The sequence below is a fragment of the Panthera onca genome, chromosome B2, assembly GCF_046562875.1.
Source record: "Panthera onca isolate mPanOnc1 chromosome B2, mPanOnc1 haplotype 2, whole genome shotgun sequence".
NCBI lineage: Eukaryota > Metazoa > Chordata > Mammalia > Carnivora > Felidae > Panthera > Panthera onca.
Genome location: NC_138343.1, coordinates 12022013 through 12030809, shown reverse-complemented (window position 1 = coordinate 12030809; position 8797 = coordinate 12022013). Strand labels below are relative to the sequence as shown.

Here is an 8797-nt window from a genome sequence, read left to right as displayed (position 1 = left end):
TCTGCCCGACTGAATTGGAAGCCGCCCAGAATCATCTTCTTTGGAAATTACATTTGTGCATCTAGGGTTTATTTGTAGTGCCACCCACGCTCAAGCCACTTTTTGAGAAGTGCAGAGCAAGTCATGTGACAGTCATCAGTGTATTTGCACCCTTTTTTGTTTAAAAACATAATCTGCATTACAAATTGCACCAATTCCTGTATGTAGTAAGCCATCATTCAATAAAAAGCACAAATGTATGCCTGTCACATTCAACATAATAAACTGCAAGTAAATACATCTTTTCTTAGTCCAAATCAGTCAGTAAATGATGTCTTTATTTTCTCTGTTATGCACCAAGTTTGCAATCAGCTTTATTCTTGATTCTCTCAGGCCAAGCCCGCACAGCCTCAGAGCAGTGGAAGAACGTCCTTTTGTGAGGCGCCTTTGGACACCCGAGGACAGGAACGCAGCTGAAGCAATCCGCCCCTCCAGTTCGCTTTGCTTTACTCCGTCGTCATGGCGTCAATACCATCACCGTCTTCATCACAGCCACCATCCAAAGATTTCCTGCACGGTGTCTGCATCTGGGCGATGCTACAATACACACGAGACGTTGTCCCCTGCCGGCTACGCCTGAGTTTGCAATTGACAAAGGAGGGTAGAAAACACCTTGTGCTTTGAAGTAGGACAAAACTGCGTTAGAAGCACAGTCTTACCGTATCCATTAGAGACGTGAGGTGGGTAGTATTACTCGCCCTCTGAGAGCTTCCGTTTCTCATCAACAAGATGGGGGTGATAGGTACCCTCCGAAAGATACATGTGATGACTTTCATGACATGTGGGCTGTGCAAGGTACACAGTATCTGCTCCGTTAGATATGAACTGGTAACATGGACGTGTTCTTATGGGAAAAGGCGAGATAGCCAGGCTCTGCTTACTGTGGACATGTTATTAGGAGCTGTGATTATAATCATGCCACCGCTTGAATTCTGTAACAAGTGGGTAAGGCCAGCTGTGTCATCTCCTTTTTGTAGACCAAGAAACTGATACTCAAGTAGTCAGCCAGATTTTTCTGCTTTGAATTCGGATTCCTTTTTCATGAAGATTATGACCATCCCACTCCTCTCGTTTTGTCACTCAAACAATTCCAGCTCTTTGCTGCCTTACGATCCTTGTACTAGCTGATTTCTAGGCCTGGAAAATTCTACCCTCGGATTTTACATGTCTGGCTACTTCTCATAACTTAGGTTTGAATTGAAATGCCCCCTCCTCTGAGACATCTCCCTTGGCCACTCTATTTAACACAGGCTTCTCATCCCAGCCACGGCCTAAGTCCGCCCAGCACCTTTTACCCTCCCTGGACCTCAGGGGCTCTTAGCATGTGACATAATGGCTAAGAATGTGGGCTCAGAATCAGATGGTCTGTATTTAAATTTTAGTTTTACCCCTTACTGGCGCGTGGCCCTGGACGACGACTTAATCTTGCTTTCTGTGCCTCCGCTTCCTCATCTATAAAATGGGGACGATAATGATGTCACGGGCAGTATAAAAGTGCCCAGAGGTTTAAGTCAACTAACACGCATAGAGCGTGTAGATCAACGTCGGGCACAGAGCAAACCCTCAATAAATGTGGATTGAGCTTTTCGGTTACACGGCACACCTCACTCTCTGAGATTATCTCAACTGTGTGTGTTTGTTTACACTTGTCCCCACCTCCCTGAGGGCATGGATCCTGCCTGTCATGCTCACTACTCTGTCCCTAGTATGTAGAGTGGCACATGGTGGGGCCCCATAGATACGTGTCGATGAATGAAAAGACATTAAGCATGTGCATGTTAGACATGTTACTGATAGTGCTTTCAATAATGCTAATAATAATGCCATCGTATTAGACCTGTGGGCAGAGATGTGATAAGAGAGAGGTGAGGACATGGTTGCTCATGGGTAGGATTGTTTCTGGGGACTCTCTGCTTCCATTTCTCTGTATATGATGCATTTCTCCTCTCCGCGCCTTCCAGGACCCTCTGTTCCCCTCTGGTTCCGCCCTCGTGAGTCAAGCAGAGGTCTCACCTCACCAGCACCTCCACACGTGTGCTCATGACCCACGGGTGTGGCTTCATAAACTGCTACAACTCAGGAAGAAAAAGTCACGTTGAACGCTCTAGAAATCACAGCAGATTTTATGCCAACTCAAGGAAGGCAAGCAGTGACCCGACCCTATACGAAATCAGCATCACCATAAAAATAGAGCAGCGTCCAGAAAGTGAGCCACAAGGAGGGGGCCTTGACAAAAGCCACTTCCACCACACCCCCTCACACACTCACCCAACTCTCACACCATGAAACAGAGACTCACGCATACAACACATAATCACAACCTTGCAGATGCGGTGCTTTTCCATCAGTGATAGGAACCAGGCTCATAGAGGTTGTCCAGGTCAGTTACCCATGCGATGTCCGAAGCCCCAGCCCATGGTCATGGTACCCTGGCCTCCATGTCTCTGACCAGACAGTCATGGCCGCTGTCCGCATTCCTCACACATCACCATCTCAGGTACCTGTGCCCTCCTGCTTACTCTCCTCTGGACACTCCAGCTTGCTTCTGACCAGGATGACGTGTGTCCCTGTTTATGCAGGACAGCCCCCGTTTATACAGTGACTGGGGGCACCCCTTTTCGCAAGTTTCCAGTTTGGACACTAAATGATATGGCCCCCTAATTATGCTCAGCTTAACTGTGAGGCTCCGAAGATGCAGAGATCCCAATGGGAGTCATTTCTAGCGCCCCCCGAAAGGGTGCCTGCAAAGAGCCCACTGGCTCTTCCAAATCAACAGTAAGCTAACAATCTCCGGCTGTTCCCTTTCTAAAGGAACAGCAAAGAAATAGAAGAATGTTAAGGTATCGAGGTTATGGAAAAGGGTCAGAAGGCAGATGAAGTGTAAGAAAATGTAATGAACTATAACACAATAGAGAAATCGGAGGCTTACTTCCTTTGGCTTTCTAATGCTAAGTACATAAGTAGGTGTATTTTGCCATTTAAAATAGGGGCAACCCTGAGAAGCTGCCTGTAAAATAAAGTTCTGTTTCTGATAACTTATGTTCCTGTTGAATTGCAACTTAAAATATGTCGTTTGGTGCTTATATATTCTCCTGGAACAAAGGGGCTTAAAAGTCTAATAAACTTTCACTTAAGTGTGGCTGGGGTGAATATGCATGTAGTTTGGGATACAACTAATGGGCATCAGTTCTCCCCCAAACTGCACATCCTTGCCCCACGGCACACTTATTTACACACTCACCGTGCACAGCAGAAGGTCCAGAAGATCAGTCTAACACTCTCCACGGTCTTCCCATTTGTGTTCTCCTCTCCTGAATAAGATTCTAATTTTCTGAAGCAGGAAAAAAGTTTTGTAGTTTTCTTACTTTTAATTCAATTTTTTCTATGAATAACACACGAATCCATCCTCAATGTAAAATATTCAAGTAACTCTGTATTTCCCCCATGCACCTCAAAAGATCCTGCTTATACTGGGCATAAGATAGGTGTTTAGGAAAACGCTAGTTTGGTAAATAATATATAGTTGTTCGGCATGTTTGAAAAAGCTCTGGGTAATGTGTAATTTGAAGGATTTTTTTCCACTATGAACTAATTCATATATACAAAAGAGGGTATAAATCGTATCTGTTGAGAGTACACTATACTGATAATGTGTATGTTAACTATGCTGATAATATAGATGCTTAAATACTTATCATCCAGCTTGAGAAACAGGACATTACCAGTCCTTAGAACTTACCTTCTCGGCAAGTTTTATGTAAAATCACATTGAAATTTTGTTGGTTCAATATCTACGTATCATTTTATTGTCAAAATATAGATACAGAAAACCACACAAATGTGTTAGCCTAGTGAATAATTATAAGGTAAAGAAATAGAACTTGGCCAGTCACCCCAAAGTCTCCCCCACATACTCTATCCCAAACACAGCTACCCCCCCAACTCCGAAAGCAACCACGGTCTTAAATTTTATACTAATCATTTTCTTGAGGTTCTTCATAATCCAAGTATAGTCTTACCTATTTGTTTTCATTTGCATACTGCAAAATTAACTTTCGGGGTGTACATGTCATTGAATTTTAACACCTGCATCAACATAGCTACCACCACAATTAGAGAACAGAGCCGTTCTGTCACTTCCAAAACCCTCTCATGCTATTCTTCAGAGCCAAACCCTCTCCCATTCCTAACCCCTGTCAACCACTGATCTCTCTCCTTACAGTTTTGCCTTTTCCAGAATGTAATATAAACGGAACGATATGGCACGTAGCCCTGAGACTGGCTTCTTTCACTCAGCATGATGCATTTGTGATTCAGCCATGTAGTTGGTATCCTTTATGGTGAATCGTATTCCACTGCAGGGATCTCCAGTTTTGTGATTCCATTCATCCGCTGAAGGACGTTCAGGTTGTTGACTCGTTTGAGTGATTATGAAGAATGCTCCCATAAATGTTCACTTACAGGTTTTTGAGAGCACCGATGTTTTCATTTATCTAGGGTAAATACTTGGGGGGGGACTGCTGGATCAGATTGTAAGGGTGTGCTTTGCTTCATAAGAAACTGTCAAACTCTTTCCTAGAATGATTGGCCATTTTACATTCGCCCCCGGCAATGCATGAAAATTCTAGTTGTTTTGTTTCCTCACCATTACTCGGAATTGCAAGTTTTATATTTTGCTTTTTGCTTCAGCCGTTCTAACAGACGTGTAGTTGTATTTCATCGTGGCTTTAATTTTCATTTCCATGATGAGTAATGGTGTTGAACATGTTTTCATGTACTTATTTGACATCCCTTTATCTTAGAGAAGCATCTAGACAGATCCTGTCTTTAAATTGATTTATCTGTTAAGTTTTGAGAGTTTTTTTTAATAAATACTGGATCTAAATCCTTTGATGAATATGAGATTTGAAGATATTTTATCCAGGTCGGCGGCTTGTTTCTTCATTGTCTGCCATTGTCTTTCAGAGACCAAAATGTTTTCATTTTTAAATCTTGATGATGCTCACTCTATCTTTTTTCTTTTACAGATTATGTTTTCTGTTGCCATATCAAAGAACTCTTCCTGATAAGATCATAAAGGTTTTTCTCCTGTTTTCTTCCAAAAGTTTTTAATTAAAAAAAAAATAGACTTAACTATAAAGTCTGAGTGAAATTTTGTATAAAGTGTGAGATATATAGATGCCCAATTGTGTTAGGTCATTTGTTGAAAAGACTATCCTTTCTCTGTCGAATTAGTCTTTGTACCTTTGTGAAAAATAAGTTGACCATATTTGTGTGGGTCTGTTTCTGGATTGCATTTTTTATTCCATTGAACTACATGCATATCCTTATGCAAAAATCACACTATCTTGGTAACTACGAGTGATAAAATTTGGTAATGCGAGTTCTTTGTTATTTTTCAAAATTGTTCTGGCTATGTAGTTCCTCTGACGTTTCATGCAGAGTCTAGAATAAGTTTGTCTATTTCTGTAAAAAAAAATCCTGCTGTGATTTTTCTTTTAATTGGGATCACATCGAATCTATAGATCAACTTGAGAAATATTGGCATCTTTACTATATTGAGTCTTCCAATACGTTAACAAAGCATGTCCGGGGCGCCTGGGGGGCTCAGTCCGTAAGCGTCCGACTTCGGCTTAGGTCATGATCTTGAGGTTCGTGAGTTAGAGCCCCACGTCGGGCTCTGGGCTGACAGCTCGGAGACCAGAGCCTGCTTTGGATTCCTGTGTCTCCCTCTCTCTCTGCTCCTCCCCCCTCGCACTCTGTCTCTCTCTCAAAAATAAATAAACATTAAAAAAAAAATTAAAAGAAAAAAGCATGTCCATTTATTTGGAAATATTTCCCTTCTGGCCTTGTGATTGATCCCTGAAGGGAGGGGGTTGAGGGCAAGGCACTCTTGTTTGAGCCCTTCACCTATGGAATCTGACAAGTGTCAGAACTGAGTTGAATTGCAGTACACCCAGCTTGTAACCAAGAATTTCTTGGTGGTGTGGGGAATATCTCCCCACCCCAAACACACACACACACACACACACACACACACACACACACTGGAAATAGTACTACAAATGTTTTCATTAGCTATAGTTCTTAAAAGCTTGGCACAAAGTAGTCTCCATAGGTAAAATGCATTGTCTCATTACCCCAGATAGGACTGGTCCTGTTTAGATATAGGTGGAAATTGGAATCGATTATGTCTATATGGATGAAGTGCTGAGCGTTCTGTCTGCCCCATTATATCTCTCTCCCCAGACTGACCCAATGGCTGAAATCTCCTGCCACGACCTTGCCCGAGTACAGCTCAGGTAGCAGGCACGCAGCTGAGGTCCGAACCCGAATCTCTCTCATTCCGATGACAAAATCCCCAGCCTCTGCTCCACTCAGTTGTTTCCACATAGTTTCAGACACACATCAGAACGGCGGTGTCTTGACTGGACATGTTTTCCCAGCCTATCTTGGAGAAAAACCATATATTCGTTCCAAGCACTTTGCCCTTGGTTCCCGTTGCCAATCTCAATAGTCAGTTCTAGTGGTGCTTGAGTTTGCAACAACATGTAACAACTCTCTTAGCTTGAACTATATTAAACCTGTAGGAATCAATCCCACGGATGCCAGCACGTTGGCCTGAGTTACCATTTTTGCCTTAGTCCTGTCCCGCTGCTTTGCTCCAACACAAAGAGCCCTCTTGAATGTTTTCCCTGCCAGATTGGCTGGGCTGCAAAGAATGCTACCCAACATTCCGTAGTCAGGCAGCATTGTTTGGTACGACACTCTAGTGTTTGCTTAGAACAAGGGTGGGGACATTTCTCTGTAGAAGGTCACTGACCATGGGAAAGGGTGTTTGGAGACTACTTAAGTGAAAAACAGATAAACATCAACTATAAGCCTCAACCACTTTGCATATAAAAAAATTTTAACAGGAAAACAAGGTAGAAGAAAACAAACAAAAATGGTGAAGTCTCAGGGCGCCTGGCTGGCTCAGTCGGTAAAGCATGCAACTTTTGATCTCAGGGTCATGAGTTCAAGCCCCATGTTGGGCGTGGAGTGTACTTAAGAAAAAAAAAAGAAATTAAGTCTCATATCATGGCTCTATTTAAAATTTTTTTTTAACATTTATTTATTTTTGAGACAGAGAGAGATCGAGCATGAATGGGGGAGGGGCGGAGAGAGAGGGAGACACAGAATCGAAGCAGGCTCCAGGCTCCGAGCCATCAGCCCACAGCCCGACGCGGGGCTCGAACTCACGGACCGTGAGATCGTGACCTGAGTTGAAGTAGGACGCTTAACCGACTGAGCCACCCAGGCACCCCTCATGGCTCTATTTAAAGGAGAGATTGGCAGACAAGTAGAAGTAAGAAAGAAAATAGTGTTGGAAATTGAAAGAGAGAGAGAGAGAGAGATGACGATGAATGGAGTAAAACCCAAAGACTTAAGGAGAGCAATTGAATATACACACGTACACACACATATACATATATAGGTCCATGCATTCATACATACACATATGTATTCAAATGAATAATGTGATGGTTAATTTTTTTCTATTATGTGCTGCTTATAAGAAACATTCAAAACATAAGGATCCAGAAATCTTGAAAGGATTGAAGGCTTGAAAAAAAGGGATTGAAAAAATAGTCTGTAGCATTATTGACTGTATCGGTTTCTATGGTGTATAAGAATTTACCACAAACACAAAGGCTTAAAGAATTTCAAGGTTTCTTGAGGTTGGAAGTCCAGGAACAGTGTAGATGGGTCCACCAAGGCTGCATTCAAGATGCTGGCCACGGCTGCCATCTGGAGGCTTGACTAGGGAAGGACCCGCTTCCAAGCTTCCTAGGTGGTTGGCGGAATTTATTTCCTTGCAACTGTAGGATTCATGGCAGCTTGCTTCTTCAAAAGTCAGCAAGAGAGAAAGGCAGATAGACAGACCGAGACAGACTAGAGGGAGTCTGCCGAGAACATGGAATCTTATATAATATAACAAAACCACAGGAGCGACTTTGTATGTGACTGTCCCCACCAGTGCAGGTGGGTGTCCTCCCATCGGTTGAGAATAGAACAAAAGATGGAGGAAAGGTGAATTTGTTCTCTCTGCTTGAGCTGAGACATCCGTCTTCTCCTGCCCTTGGACATCGGTGTCCCTGGTTCTCGGGCATTCGAACTCAGACAGGGACTTACACCATTGTCCCCAGATTCTCAGGCTTTCAGACTCAGACTGAATTACACCACCAGCTTCCCTGGTTCTCCAGCCTGCAGATGACAGACTGTGGGAGTTTGGGCCTCCACAACTGCATGAGCCAATTCCTAGAAAAAATCTCCCTCTCTCTCTCTCTGTCTGTCTCTCTCTCTCTCACTCTCCATATATATATATATATATATATATATATATATATATATATGGTTCTACTGGTTCTGCTTCTCTGGAGAACCCTGACTAATATAAATACATATATTCAATTGTATATGTTCAATGCATATATTCAAATATATACTCAATTGATTATAATATTCAATATGTATATACATACTATGTATACACATATGTATGTATATATGGTTGTACATATGTATATATGTGTGCGTGTAGATAGATAGATAGATGGCGGCAGGGGGAGATGTCAAAGTAGCCATGCCTGTTACTCTGGCCCACTTTGCTTTCTCTGTCTTTCCCCTCGCCAGGTCCTTCAGCTGTCTACAGCCCTACAGACTCCTTTTGGCCCAGTTCCTGAGTCAGTTGTGAGAGGGAAGACAGGATATGCAC

General features: G+C 42.8%; 1 long non-coding RNA gene across 2 annotated transcripts; it reads right to left on the bottom strand.

Moving 5' to 3' along the window:
- Positions 1 to 296: 296 nt before the first annotated feature.
- LOC132666393 (uncharacterized) lies at positions 297 to 6733 on the bottom strand. 2 transcript variants are annotated; one of them, XR_009604641.1, is made up of 3 exons: positions 6295 to 6733; positions 3281 to 3370; positions 297 to 971 (listed from the first exon to the last, which is right to left on the bottom strand). It is a non-coding gene; the product is annotated as an uncharacterized LOC132666393 (long non-coding RNA). The 2 variants fall into 2 exon arrangements; XR_009604640.1 differs by having other exon boundaries at positions 297 to 615.
- Between the last annotated feature and the right edge of the window lie 2064 nt (positions 6734 to 8797).